The sequence below is a fragment of the Hyaena hyaena genome, unplaced genomic scaffold (genome assembly GCF_003009895.1).
Source record: "Hyaena hyaena isolate Hyena2069 unplaced genomic scaffold, ASM300989v1 scaffold_1011, whole genome shotgun sequence".
NCBI lineage: Eukaryota > Metazoa > Chordata > Mammalia > Carnivora > Hyaenidae > Hyaena > Hyaena hyaena.
This window is the reverse complement of record NW_024081643.1, coordinates 529,675-543,108: the sequence shown is the minus strand read 5'-3', so window position 1 is coordinate 543,108 and position 13,434 is coordinate 529,675.

Genomic DNA, 13,434 nt, shown 5'->3' with positions numbered 1-13,434 from the left:
CTTCTTGGAAAGTACACAAAGTTCAAGCACAATTGTATGTTCTAATTCAATATCAACTGGTTAGAAGGCAGATGATGAAATATATGAACTGGTTTTTTACTTCTCTCTCTTTCTCTGTGATGTGAACATAGTACTTTGTCAGAAATAACACTGATCAAATGAAAATGGAAAATGAGGGATAAATGTAGAAAGGGGTCTGTGTTGCATAATAGTAACATTCCTGGAAAGAAACAGACGTCAAATATGCAAATAGAAAAGTTCAGGACACACTCTTCTAGAAAGTACTCCCATTTCAGTTTAAACAGTAATAGGAAAGGGGAAAGATGCCCTCTTTTGACTACATAAAACAAAGATGCATAGTTTTTCCCCAAACATACCATGCAGTTTTATTCCTCAAGGACTTCCAACTTGCTTCTTTGGTCCATCTGAAGTTTTTTCCCCTTTTTTCCCCTGTCAACATGTTATGTATGCATCAATACTACTGCGATTATATAATGTATTGTCCAAAGAAAACCTTTGAGTGTGAAAGTGCAGTATTATAATTGTGACTGGATGACAACATAAATCAGGACTGACCCAGAAAACCCAAGATATTCCATCATTTACCTATTTAAGGAGCAGCACCCAATGCCCCACTCCGTCTGTGGGGAGACTCTCTTAATGCCCCAAATAAGAATGAATTCCTCCCTCCTCCATGCTTACCTTAGGGATTTGCTTAAGATGTGATTGCATTGACTCACAATTTATTTACATACTTCTCTGAATAATCTGATAAATTAAAGGCTCCTTCAGGGCAAGGAATATTTTTATTCATTTGTGTATCCCCAATTTCTAGCAGTGTGCCTTTCTCAGAGTTCAATAAATATTTGCCCAATTCAAATTTTGATTACTAATCATTGTCTAAAATACACTTGGAGAGAAAGAAAAATTCAGGAGTTGGATGGCAACTTGCTGCAAAAATTCTCAAATTTTGAATACTAATTGCTCTTCCATCTATATCCTGGTGGTTCCTGGGAAAGTCACAGATTATGACTGAACCACAGTAACTCTACTCTCCAGTGTTATAAGGTAAGTATTGATTTGTCATCATAAAGAGGGAGAGACTTAAGGCTTTGGGACATGGCCCAGTTTGTTAGAGCTATAAAAGGTATCTCCATATTTCATAAAAAGTAAATATTGGCTGTACTTGCTACTCTTTCTGAAGACTTTCTGAAAAATAAAGCATGTCAGGATCTATACAAGACATCCGCATAAAAATAGATCCTGATGTTAAACTTTCAGATGTTTCTGAGAAATGAGATAGTGTGAACAAACTATTTGGATATTTGACTGACTTTAAGATTTTTTTTAATGTTTATTTATTTTTGAGAGTGAGAGAGCACGTGAGCAGAGGAGGAGCAGAAAGAAAGGGGGACAGAGGATCTGAAGCACACTCTGTGCAGACAGCAGAAAGCCTGATGCAGGGCTTGAACCGTGAGATCAGAACCTGACCTGAAGTCAGACGGTTAACTGACTGAGCCACCCACGGCCCCATGACTGTAGGATTTCATATCCATATATTTCATGTTATATAGAAGTAGTCATTATACACGTATAATAACCATAAAGGTGCTCTATGTGAAAGAAATGTGTGCACACATACAACTTTTTTTGTAACTTGGAATATTGTAAAAGTTACCTAAATTTGCCAAATAGTGAACATGTTAAAGATTATGAAATATTTCTCCCTCTCTTATATCTTAAGGACAAGTAACTGTGAACACAAATGGTGACTAATGTGGCTTGGGAATTTTTCCCTCCACTTCTTACAATACTCTGTACATACAGTAAATGAGAAACTTGGATTTATTAGTGTAGTTCTTGGGCCATGCAAATAAATCAGTATTAAACCAGAATAAAAGGGTGCCTTGTACAGGAATTACTTTCTGGTGCATAAGAAAACCGTAAGAAGGCTTGTTTAAGAATACTCAAGCACAGGGGCGCCTGGGTGGCTTAGTCGGTTAAGCGTCCGACTTTCGCTTAGGTCATGATCTCGCGGTTCGTGGGTTCGAGCCCCGCGTCGGGCTCTGTGCTGACTGCCTGCTCAGAGCCTGGAGCCTGTTTCAGTCTGTGACTCCCTCTCTCTCTGACCCTCCCCTGCTCACGCTGTCTCTCTCTCTCTCTCTCTCTCCTAGAAATAAAATTTAAAAAAAAGAATTAAAAAAAAAAAGAATACTCAAGCACAAAATTGATTTCATAACCACTTGATAAAAAAGTCAGCAGATTGACTCTGCTGGAACCACTTGCTGGAAAGCTGGAAAGGCTGTTATTCAAGTACACATAGGCACTGTCCCTTTATACGTCTTCCAGCAAAGATGTAGAAGAATCATCTATTTGTTCAATTCTGACAGTATCTGACCTGCCCAGAGGGAGGCACCACACATTTTTATAAGGCTCTGTACCTCTTAATCCCATTCACCTATTTTCAGAGAGAGGCACCACACAGAGCCCTGTACCCTCCTCAGTGGTTAGGGACCCAGAGGCCATAAAAGCAAAGCACACCTCTCCTTGTGCTCTGTGGACCTTCTCGCTTTAATTATATTTCTATGTCTTTAAAAACATTTTCCAAATTAAATTTAAAAACATATAAAAACATTTTCTAGAGACCCATTAAGAACATGTGTAAGTGGGAGATATTTATTATTTACTTATTTATATTTTAATAAAATTTATTGTCAAGTTTCTGTTTGAAACTATTTTTATTTTATTTATTTGTTTTATTATTTATTCTTTACATATTTATTTATTTTAATATAATTTATTGTCAGCAGTTTCCGTTTGAAACTATTTATCTCCCTTCCTTTCCCCCATGGTCTTCTGTTAAGTTTCTCAAGTTCCACATATGATATCTGTCCTTCTCTGATTTATTTCACTTACCCACCAGTTCCATCCACATTGTTGCGAACGGCAGGATTTCATTCTTTCTCATTGCCATGTAGTATTCCATTGTATAGATAACCCACATCTTCTTGATCCATTCATCAGTTGATGGACATTTGGGCTCTTTACATAATTTGGCCACTGTTGAAAGCACTGCTATAAATTGAGGTACATGTACCCTTATGAACAACACTCCTATATCCTTTGGATAAATTCCTAGTAGTCCAATTGCTGGGTCATAGGGTAATGTTATTTTTAATTTTTTAAGGAGCACACTGTTTTTCAGAGAGGCTGCACCAGTTTGCATTCCCACCAACAGTTAAGAGGGTTCCTGTTTCTACACATCCTTGCCAACATCTGTTGTTTCCTAAGTTGTTAATCTTAGCCACTCTGACTGATGTGAGGTGGTATCTCAATGTGGTTTTGATTTGTATTTCCCTGAGGATGAGTGATGCTGAGCATCATTTCATGTGTCTGTTGGCCATCTGGATGTCCTCTTTGGAAAAGTGTCTGTTCATGTCTTCTGCCCATTTCTTCACTGGATTGCTTTTCAGGTGTTGAATTTGGTAAGTTCTTTATACATTTTAGATATTAACCCTTTATCTGATATGTCATTTGCAAATATCTTCTGGTTGGGAGTTATTTTACAGATATTTTATAACATGTACAAATAGTGGTAAATATTGCTGAAATGTAAATGAATGAAGAAAAAAACTGGGAGCTCAAGACTGTTTCTGAAACCTGGTTCTGCCACAGGTATGTTTAGTTTGGGAAAGTCTCTTCAACTTTCTGTGTTTACATTTCTTAACCTAAACAATGATAGGTTTTAGGGGAGATGGTATTGCAGGACCCCCAGTTCTATGACTAAGGTGTGTGTGTGTGTGTGTGTAAAATTTCACTTTGGATTTGAATGTGCTAAGTTGTTTTGCTAGAATGTATATAATTAAACAAACTTCTTAACATCTAGTCAAACATTTGACAAATTTAAAATTATCTAGAAAAAGAAGACACACAAATGAAAGGGAACAGTAGTGTGACTAATTCCCATCCCCTTGATTTTCAATATATTTTGTACTAATATAAAATTATAGAGTTCTCAAGTTCTGGAGGGGGGAGGCCTGCTTCAGATTCTGTGTCTCTCTCTTCTCTCTGCCCTTCCCCTGCTTGTTCTCTCTCTCTAATAAATAAAAACATTTAAAAAATGTTTTTTAAAGCAAAATGAAGCTACGGTTATGTCCTGAATGAGAAGCTGGAAAGCAGTTTGCTTTCTGAATCATGGGGCTGGCTCAGTTTCTCACTATTAGTCCTTGCTGGGAATGAGTAGCTCTGATTCTTTAAGAGAGGGAGAGAGGCAAACTACGAGAGACTCTTGAATACTGAGAACAAACGGAGGGCTGATAAGGGGGGAAGGGGAAAATGGGGGTGATGGGCATGGAGGAGGGCACTTCTTGGGATGAGCACTGGGTGTTATATGGAAACCAACTTGACAATAAACTGAAAGGAAAACAAAAGAAGTAGCTATTAATGACCATGTATCATTGTAATCCTGGTCAAAATATTTTTGGGGGATGAAGTTTTAAATAAATTTTATAATCCTAAAGACTAATGGAATCAAACATAATAAGTACAAAACTCAACTATGTAGTAAGATTTGTGCACAATTAATCCAGAGAGAGTCAATTTTGTATGACAAATGCCTCCCCTTCCACAATGACCCCCAGAGTACAACACGCCATATTCTTCCTTGATGCTCAACTCAATGTCAGTTTGGAGAGTAGACAATTACTGCTAGTCAGAGAAGAAATAACATGAGTAACACAAATTATGTACTATACCTTTCTCCACATTAATGTTTACAACTTTCTCCCTTTATATAAAATAAAAAGCATAACATCAGTTTAAAATTGATTCAGTTTTCCTGAAATTTGACTCATTATATATATGTGTATATATATATATATATATATATATATATATATATATGCATTACATCCCATTACTTCTCTATACATTGAGACAGCAAATCTCCCAAGTCCAAATATTGCACAAATGCATCACGGGCACTTTACATCTTATTTCTCTGGTAATTATTCCCTGTTGTTTCATAAAGCTGTGTTTAACTTAAGAAATTCTTATTATCTTTGATCCCAAGGGGTAGGTGAAATACTGGGAATGCCTGTATTGTGTAAGCAAGGAGTTTGTGTCTCTATAAAGGACAAGAAAATATTAGTAGCAGGCAACTGATATGAGAAAGTTAAATTTAGAATAAAAGTTTTACTTTTTTCTTGAAATCCCTTCCTAGTTTCCAGCAACTCAAGCTTCTGGACCATTTGGCCTGGGCCCAGAACACACAAAACAACAGCCATAGCATCATTACAAATGTTACAGAGATTCTGAGGTATCTGAGGTTGGTCCTGATGAAGCCTTCCAGGGTGTAATTTGAAGGGGCAGGATTTCTGTCCAGGTGGCTTGCCATTTTTTAAAAAGATGAACAGACAGTAAAAGTATACCTAATAGCAAGAATAAAGGAAGGGCAGGGCTAACAGTAATCAAACATAGATGCTGATAAAAATATGAATGGACCCAGCTTAAACCTCTGTGCTACGGTCCAGGAAGCCAGTATTTAGTTTATCTCAGACAGTGGCTTGAATGTTAGCATAGATAATGTAAGCCTTGTTGGCTCTCAATGCCTTCTATATGACTGAAGAGGATTTCTGCCTTAATTTCAATAGTGCACATAAAAGTCATAGGTTTCTGCACTATTTTCTTCATAAATCAATAGGAAACTATTGTTTCTTGTTGTATACGAGATGGGAGGGGCAGTAACTTATCTTTTTAGTCCACAGAACTCTAGATCAAGGACAGCTTTATCTGACAAAATAGAAATTGTGTTTTCCTTGGAAAAGGGGTGAATGAGTATATTGCTTCATGAAGGAAGAGAACAAGAATATGGACTATTTTAAAATGTGAGATTGTTCCCACTTATATACAGCTTTCCCTGTGAGACTATTATATATACATCCTTACCCACAGGCACATGACTGACTTGCAGGGCCTTCCTGGGGAGGAGGGGACTCCCTTCCCCCACTGACTTCAGGCTTAGACACATTCAAGCAGAGGTTTAAGAATGTTCATGTGGTTCTGGGTTGTTTTCTCTCTATTTCAAGAACAGCATGTCCCACATTGGCACTTCTCCTCTGGCCTAGATTTCAGAATAAAAGAGACATGTGGAGCAGAGCCACACAGAACTCTGCAAAATCATAACAGTTCCACAGCCAGCACATAATATGAGCAAAATATGAAACCTTGTTATTTGAGCTGCTGAGAATTTAGGGTTGTTTGTTACCACAGCTTTACCCAGTGAAAGCTGACTGATATTGAAAGTCTGTTCAATTGACTGACCAAACTCTAGCCTAAATTGTAGCCATCATTATAGCCCATACTTTGGACCTGTCAACCATGGAGGTATGTGAGGAGGAGGCAATGCCACAAATAGAGTAATTATTAAGGAGATAAATGGTCTTTGATAGAATAGGAAGCCTTACTGTTGATGAGGAATCCATTCTTTGAAGGATCTATACAATAATTCATTCCACCTGCTATGTGAGGTGACAAATGAGTGAAAGTTCCATTTTCTATATGTTTTATCCCAAGATGGTCACTGCATTTTTTAGGCTTTCCTATTATATAAAATTAATATAATTTACCTGTTTGATGTTCACAATATACACTTGACCCTGGGCAGCTAGAGAGAGATGATAAAGCAACATTTCTGCTGCCTCGTGGTAGCTGGTGGGTCTAAGTGGTAGTCTAAGTTTTAACAGAGCAATTTGTGAACACTGAGAGAGTTTCTCAAGAATATTCCTTTTATAAGGTTTACAATCAAGACTCTAAAATAAAATCCAAAGGAAACTGAGCATAAGATCATCATGAGGATATAATGCTCCTCTTTCATAGAAATTATCATTTAAAAATGATATTTGAATTAGGCAACTCCAGACTGTTTGAGAGAGATTCCTTCTAATATTAATTTCAAGAAAGAAGGTAGTGAAATGACAATCTACTTCTCTGGTTGTTGGTTTGGCCCACTTCTCCACAATGGGCTGACATTCCTTCCAACTGAATCAAATCAATGAGTTTTTATTGAACACCTTATACGAACTGAGAACTGAACTTTGAAGAATATGTTCCCTATCTTTAAGATATTCGATATTCTTTCTGAATCTTTTCAATCCCCCAGGTCTACCAAATGAACAGAAAGTTGTTTATGAATTAGGATTCAAATCCTTTTGAGAACAATTTATAAGGATTAAAACCTAGTTAAGATATTAGTATTTCGAAAAATCTGTAGCCTTGTTTTTCTACCTTGTCTGTGAGACCTCTCTGGTAAACTTCTTCCAGATGAACGGATCTAGTCTATTAAAAGCTGGAAAACATGTGTGTCCTAAGATTCTGTTCTCTTTGGTGAATATTTGACCTTCCTGGAGCATCTTAAATAACAAAGATATAAAAATAACCTGGCATTTACATAGCTCTTTCCCTGACTCAAGGAGCTCATTGTTCTAGGAATTCCCACAGGTGTTTTACTCATCTGCGGGTCCTCCAAAAGGCACAGCCCATTCTATGACCCAATCATATTTATTCCCATCTTTTTAGTTTATCAAGAAAGTAATTAGATGCTTGTTTCCACCCTCATTAAATAACACAACTCTGGGGCACCTGGGTGTCTCAGTCAGCTAAGTGTCGGCTCTTGATTTCAGCTTAGGTCATGATCCCAGGGTCAATCCCATGATCCACACTGAGCATGGAGCCAGCTTGAGATTCTCTCTCTCCCTCTGCCCCTCTCCCCGGCTCCCACACATGCTCTCTCTCTCAAAAAAAAAAATAAAATTAAAAAATAAAAATAAAATAATACAATTCTAGTATTCCATTTGCTTCATTTGCATCTCAAACATAAGTTACATAGAAGTAAATTATTCAAGATCTATGTACCATTTAGCATCCATGCTCTCTTGATTTTTAAAATTCTCCTTGTCAGCTTCATCTAACAGATGTTTTGTTTCCATCATCTTGACTTTTTGTTTCTGTTTTTGTTTTATTTGAATTATAATACCTATGTTTTCCCTATGTGGGAAGTCTAACAGCCTCAGGGTTCAGGAACAGCCCCAAACTTGGATGTGAATTAGTGGTTGACCATGACTGGTAGCCAAAATAGCCAAGAAATGCTCCAAGAACAAAAACCAGAAGGTCCAGTGGGAAAGAAGAGCCCAGTGCAGATAGGTGAGGTTGTTAAAGCCTAGTGCCAGGAGAGGCGCCTGGGTGGCTTAGTCGGTTAAGCGTCCGACTTTCGCTTAGGTCATGATCTCGCGGTTCGTGGGTTCGAGCTCGCGGTTCGTGGGTTCGAGCCCCGCGTCGGGCTCTGTGCTGACTGCCAGCTCAGAGCCTGGAGCCTGTTTGTCTTTGACTCCCTCTCTCTCTGACCCTCCCCTGCTCACGCTGTCTCTCTCTCTCTCTCTCCTAGAAAGAAATAAAAATATTAAAAAAAAAAAAAAAAAAAAAGCCTAGTGCCAGGAGCATCAAACTGAGAGGTATCAGAAAAGGAGGGGGAAAGGGAGAAATAAGAGGCAGCAAGGAAGAAATAAAAACAATAGGGCAAGATGAAACCGTGGATGGCACAAATAATAACAGAGATGAATAGTAATGGAGTCAGCAAAGTGCAAACAGAAGGGCTGTAGCACAAGCACCCTCAATAAAAAGGGGAGTGTGGGATCCTGAAATGTAGAGACAAAACAAATAAACAAAACAGAAATTTGAACAAACTGAAAATCACAATGCTACTGCACACATGTATATAACCAAGTACTCAACATAATTGCTTTGCTTTGCTTTATACTTTTCTATAAAACATATACATGTTGTATCCCCAGTGAAGAAAAGGGGCCTCCAATCACCACATTTACACTGTGACCACTGTAAAATGTGTCATGCTCACTGGAAGGAAACTTAGTCCCCTCCCTTCAAAAATTCACAAGCCAGGAAATATGAGAGAAACCTAACAGATATATCGTTCGTAAAGCAATGTGTTTTAAATGTTTTAATTTTTGTGAATCAAACCCATAAGAAGTCATTGTGAAGAACTAATTAAAGCAGTTTTCTAGAAAATAACCTTTTTTAGATGAAAAATCCAGTTATTACCCTTAATATCAATTTAAATTTTTATAATTTTCATTTAGAATGTTTGGTTTGCTTCAGGGGCTTTCAGACTGCCATATAATCAAGAAGGAACTACTGTACAAACTGGAGCAGAATTAGCCTATACTTAGATACATAAAGAAAATGCAATTCCCAGGGCTCCTGGGTGGCTTAGTCGGTTAAGCGTCCGACTTTCGCTTAGGTCATGATCTTGCGGTTCGTGGGTTCGAGCCCCGCATCGGGCTCTGTGCTGCCTGCCAGCTCAGAGCCTGGAGCCTGTTTCAGTCTGTGACTCCCTCTCTCTCTGACCCTCCCCTGCTCACGCTGTCTCTCTCTCTCGCTCTCCTAGAAATTAAAAAAAAGAAGAAAGAAAGAAAGAAAGAGAAAGAAAGAAAGAAAGAAAGAAAGAAAGAAAGAAAGAAAGAAAGAAAGAAAGAGAAAGAAAGAAAGAAAATGCAATTCCCCTTCCCCAGCAATGCTCTGCTCTTCTTCCCAGCCTCCACCAGTTGGTCTTGGAAACAGGGACAACTGTGATTTGCAAATGATAAGTATTTCAGTTCCTTCTAATCTCAGTACTTTCCTTTTGGTTTGTAAGCATTTTTTCTTTTTTTTATTGTTGTGGTAAGGACATTTAACATGAGATCTACCCTCTTAACAGATTTTTAAGTGTGTATAACACAGTATCGTTATCTGTGGGCACTATGTCGTACAGCAGATCTCTAGTATTTATTCATCTTGCATGACTGACTGATCTTTTATACCCATTGATTAGCAACTCCTCATCTCCCTCTCCCCCAGCCCGTGGCAACCACCATTTTATTCTTTGTATCTGTGAGTTTTACTGTTTTAGATACCTCATAGAAGTGAAATCATGCAGGATTTGTCCTTCTGAGACTGGCTTATTTCACTTAGCATAATGTCCATCTTTGCTATGATGAACTTCTGTGTAAACATTGTCATACTCTGTCCCTCCCCTTCTTCTCTCCAGTGCATCTGGGTATGAGAAGCATCTCTCTAGGTTCTCATGGTGAGAGGGAGATATGGTGCTTGGTTCTGATTGGTTTGTTCACTGAGCAGGTGATGGGGGAGCCACTTCTGTCCAGTCTTTTGCAATCTTTACCGCTGCCATCCTGGAGCCTGCACACCCAGAGACTTGGCCCAGGTTTAGAAATCCCTGTCTCTTCAGCCATTGGAAAATTTTTTTTTTACCCCAGGACACTGCAGTCCACTGGTAGGTATTAGCACCTCCACATCTCATCCCTGGGGCACACAGTCATCCAACTTCCTTGCACACCAAGTATGGGCCAGGAGGCTCAGAATAGCCTCTGTACTCAACCTTCTGTAATCTGCCTTCATTCCATCACCTACCATGTGCCAGAACCACCCATATAGAGTTTCTTTTGAGGGTTTTCAACCTCCCCTTGGCCCCTGGGACAAGTATGCCATGAACTTGGACTGTCCCATGCCTCTCCATGTTTCATGAAGCCACTCCTCCACCCCAGATACTTGAATCAGAAGTTGCATTTGGTGGAGGGATGACAACTTGGTATCTATCCTTTTTGCTCTCCCTCTCTCTCCTTTCTCTGTCCCACAATCCCACCATACCAGAAGGGGTAGGGTTCTAGTTTTCCCTCCATCATATTTTTTCCCATTCCCTTGTTAGTGAAAGGGTATCTTCTCTACCTTCAAGGAGTAACTCTATGATCCAAGTCATCCAGGCCTAGAGTAGTTTAGAAAATCCTCTTTTCCTACATCAAACCAGGCATGCAAGCCTATTGTTTTGTTGCAAAATCCTATTTAAAATAGCAGAAGTTTAATATTAACTATTTCTTTTTAGATTCCTGTGAGTAATCCTCATGCAGATCCCCATTTTAGGCAGATCACTCTACCAGACTTGTAAGGGAGATGCTAATTTTCAGAGAAATACAGAAGAGAAAAATACATTCATTTGGGGGGGAAAGTTACCTAAATATTAAATATGGTAGTACTATACTACAGAAACGAAAGTTAAACATAACTAAAGAAGTTTTGAGTTCTGTTTCAGAGCGAGGAATTAGCAATAGTGTTTGGGTAGTACCAAAGTGGAAAGGCTTCCTGAGTGGGAGAGCTTGAAAACATTCTGGAGGATCAATCCACTGCACTTAATTACAGGCTCCTCCCATGTCATGTTCTCTGGGTCCTCTAGCCTCCTCTTGTCCCCCTAACACAGAATCCCTGGACTATTTCTTTGGTGGGATGATGCTTGCTTTCTGACGCATTCAAGACTATACTATTTTTTCCATAAAATATGTGTAAAATCTCACCCCTGGACATTCCTAATCAAATACTTACGAAAGGAAGTTTCTGGATGGCCATATGTTTGATATGTTGCCAAATTGACAAGTGTAATAAGATTGGCTATGTGTTCCTAAATGCTCTGGACAGCATGGAGAAAGAAAAAGATGAGTTTAGGGATTCAGATTCCCACCTCTGGCACCACATAATGACCTGAAAGTTTCTACATCTGCCCTGAAAGAAATCTTAACTTCTTGTAGCCATAGAATTTAAATTTATGAAAACCTAACCCAGAATCTCATGTAGTGAGTAAGTAGTTGAACTACAATCCAAATTGAATTCCCAACTTTACAAGGTATTGGAGTAAGGGCATTGATTAGGAAGCAATGGGGTCGGGGCGCCTGGGTGGCTTAGTCGGTTAAGCGTCCGACTTTCGCTTAGGTCATGATCTCGCGGTTCGTGGGTTCAGGCCCCGCGTCGGGCTCTGTGCTGACTGCCAGCTCAGAGCCTGGAGCCTGTTTCAGTCTGTGACTCCCTCTCTCTCTGACCTTCCCCTTCTCACACTGTCTCTCTCTCTCTCTCTCCTAGAAATTAAAAAAAAAAAAAAAAAAAAAAAAAGGAAGGAATGGGGTCTTGGAAATTGAAATGGGGCATGTGAGTAGATCCTGATAAAGTTGGGGACAGTGAGTCTTCTTGACTTCTAGAAACAGCCCTTCCACCCTCACCTCAGGATATTAATCCAGCTTTGCCTGATGAAATTGTAATGGCCTCCTCTGAAAGAATTGCCTCAAAAGACATAACTGGTTCACCTCAAAACATGCCGGTACCATTCCTCTTTGCTTCTAGACCCATACTTAGACTCAAGTTCCAGCAGCTCCCCAAAAGGGGTGACTTATGAAATGTGTTACATTCCAAAAGATGACACAATTTTTCTAATTTATACAGATAAGAATATGGGGAATATGTGTGGTAATTAATATTAAAGTGTGAGATAATGGTGAAAGAAATATAAAGTTGGATCAGGGTGAATTTATTAGGCCTTCTAAACAATGATTCTGGATTCACTATTGTAACTTGAGGACTCTGTCTTTTTGATTGGCTGAAACGTGGACCGAAGGTGGCCTACACTAAATGAAGTTGAAATGCTGGAACTTCCTTGATATACTAGAGAAAAATATATCTAAAGACTTAGGGAGATTGGAATGTTGAAGTTGATTGATCAGCTCAACCCCGCTGGCCAAAGGTTCAGAGGACATAACTTTCACTATGACTATGAAAAATCCATTTGTGAGGAGAGCCTCAGCATCGTAGAACTCTGTGTTCACTTTTTTCTATAGGGCAAAACTATAAGGTGAACTGCTGTCACTGATCTAGGATCCTTAAATGTCAGGGGGATCATTGGATTCCAGGTGGCAAGAGGCACTGCTGGCACTTAATCACCAAAACAACTTGGCAGTGGTTATGACATTGAACATCAGAGATGAAGCAGCAATCAGAACAGCCTGACTCACAGGCTACTTGATCATAGTTTCCCTAAGAGAGAAATAGGTGGGCAGTCTACTAAATTCTTCCTTGATTTGCATATGTGGGGAAGTTTTAGGTCAAGTAATAGAAGTCATGAATCATCAAAATAGAGTCATGGCCCCTGAGTCAGTTCCCAGACTTGAGCCAGCTCACATACCCAGAAGCCCTAGAATGAAGAGAAGACCAGGTCCTTGGAGAAGGGCCCCCCTGTATGGCCAAAAATTGTTACTATTAATCTTTCTCCCAGCCTTCTGCAAAGAGATCTATAGCCTTTCACAAGGGTGACTATGCGATGGGGGAAAGGAAATAATCAGACTTTCAAGGATGACTGGATACTAGACACAAATTCCAGGAAATACAAAATGTTGTTGCAGTCTAAAAGAGTAGAGGCCTATGGAAGTTAAGTGATCAATGGAGTTTTAGCTCAGGTCTATCTCAGGGTGCGTCTCTAAGTTTAACCTATAGATATCTCTGCTATTCCAAAATGCATTATTAGGATATAAGTATTCAGTAACAGGTGGAATC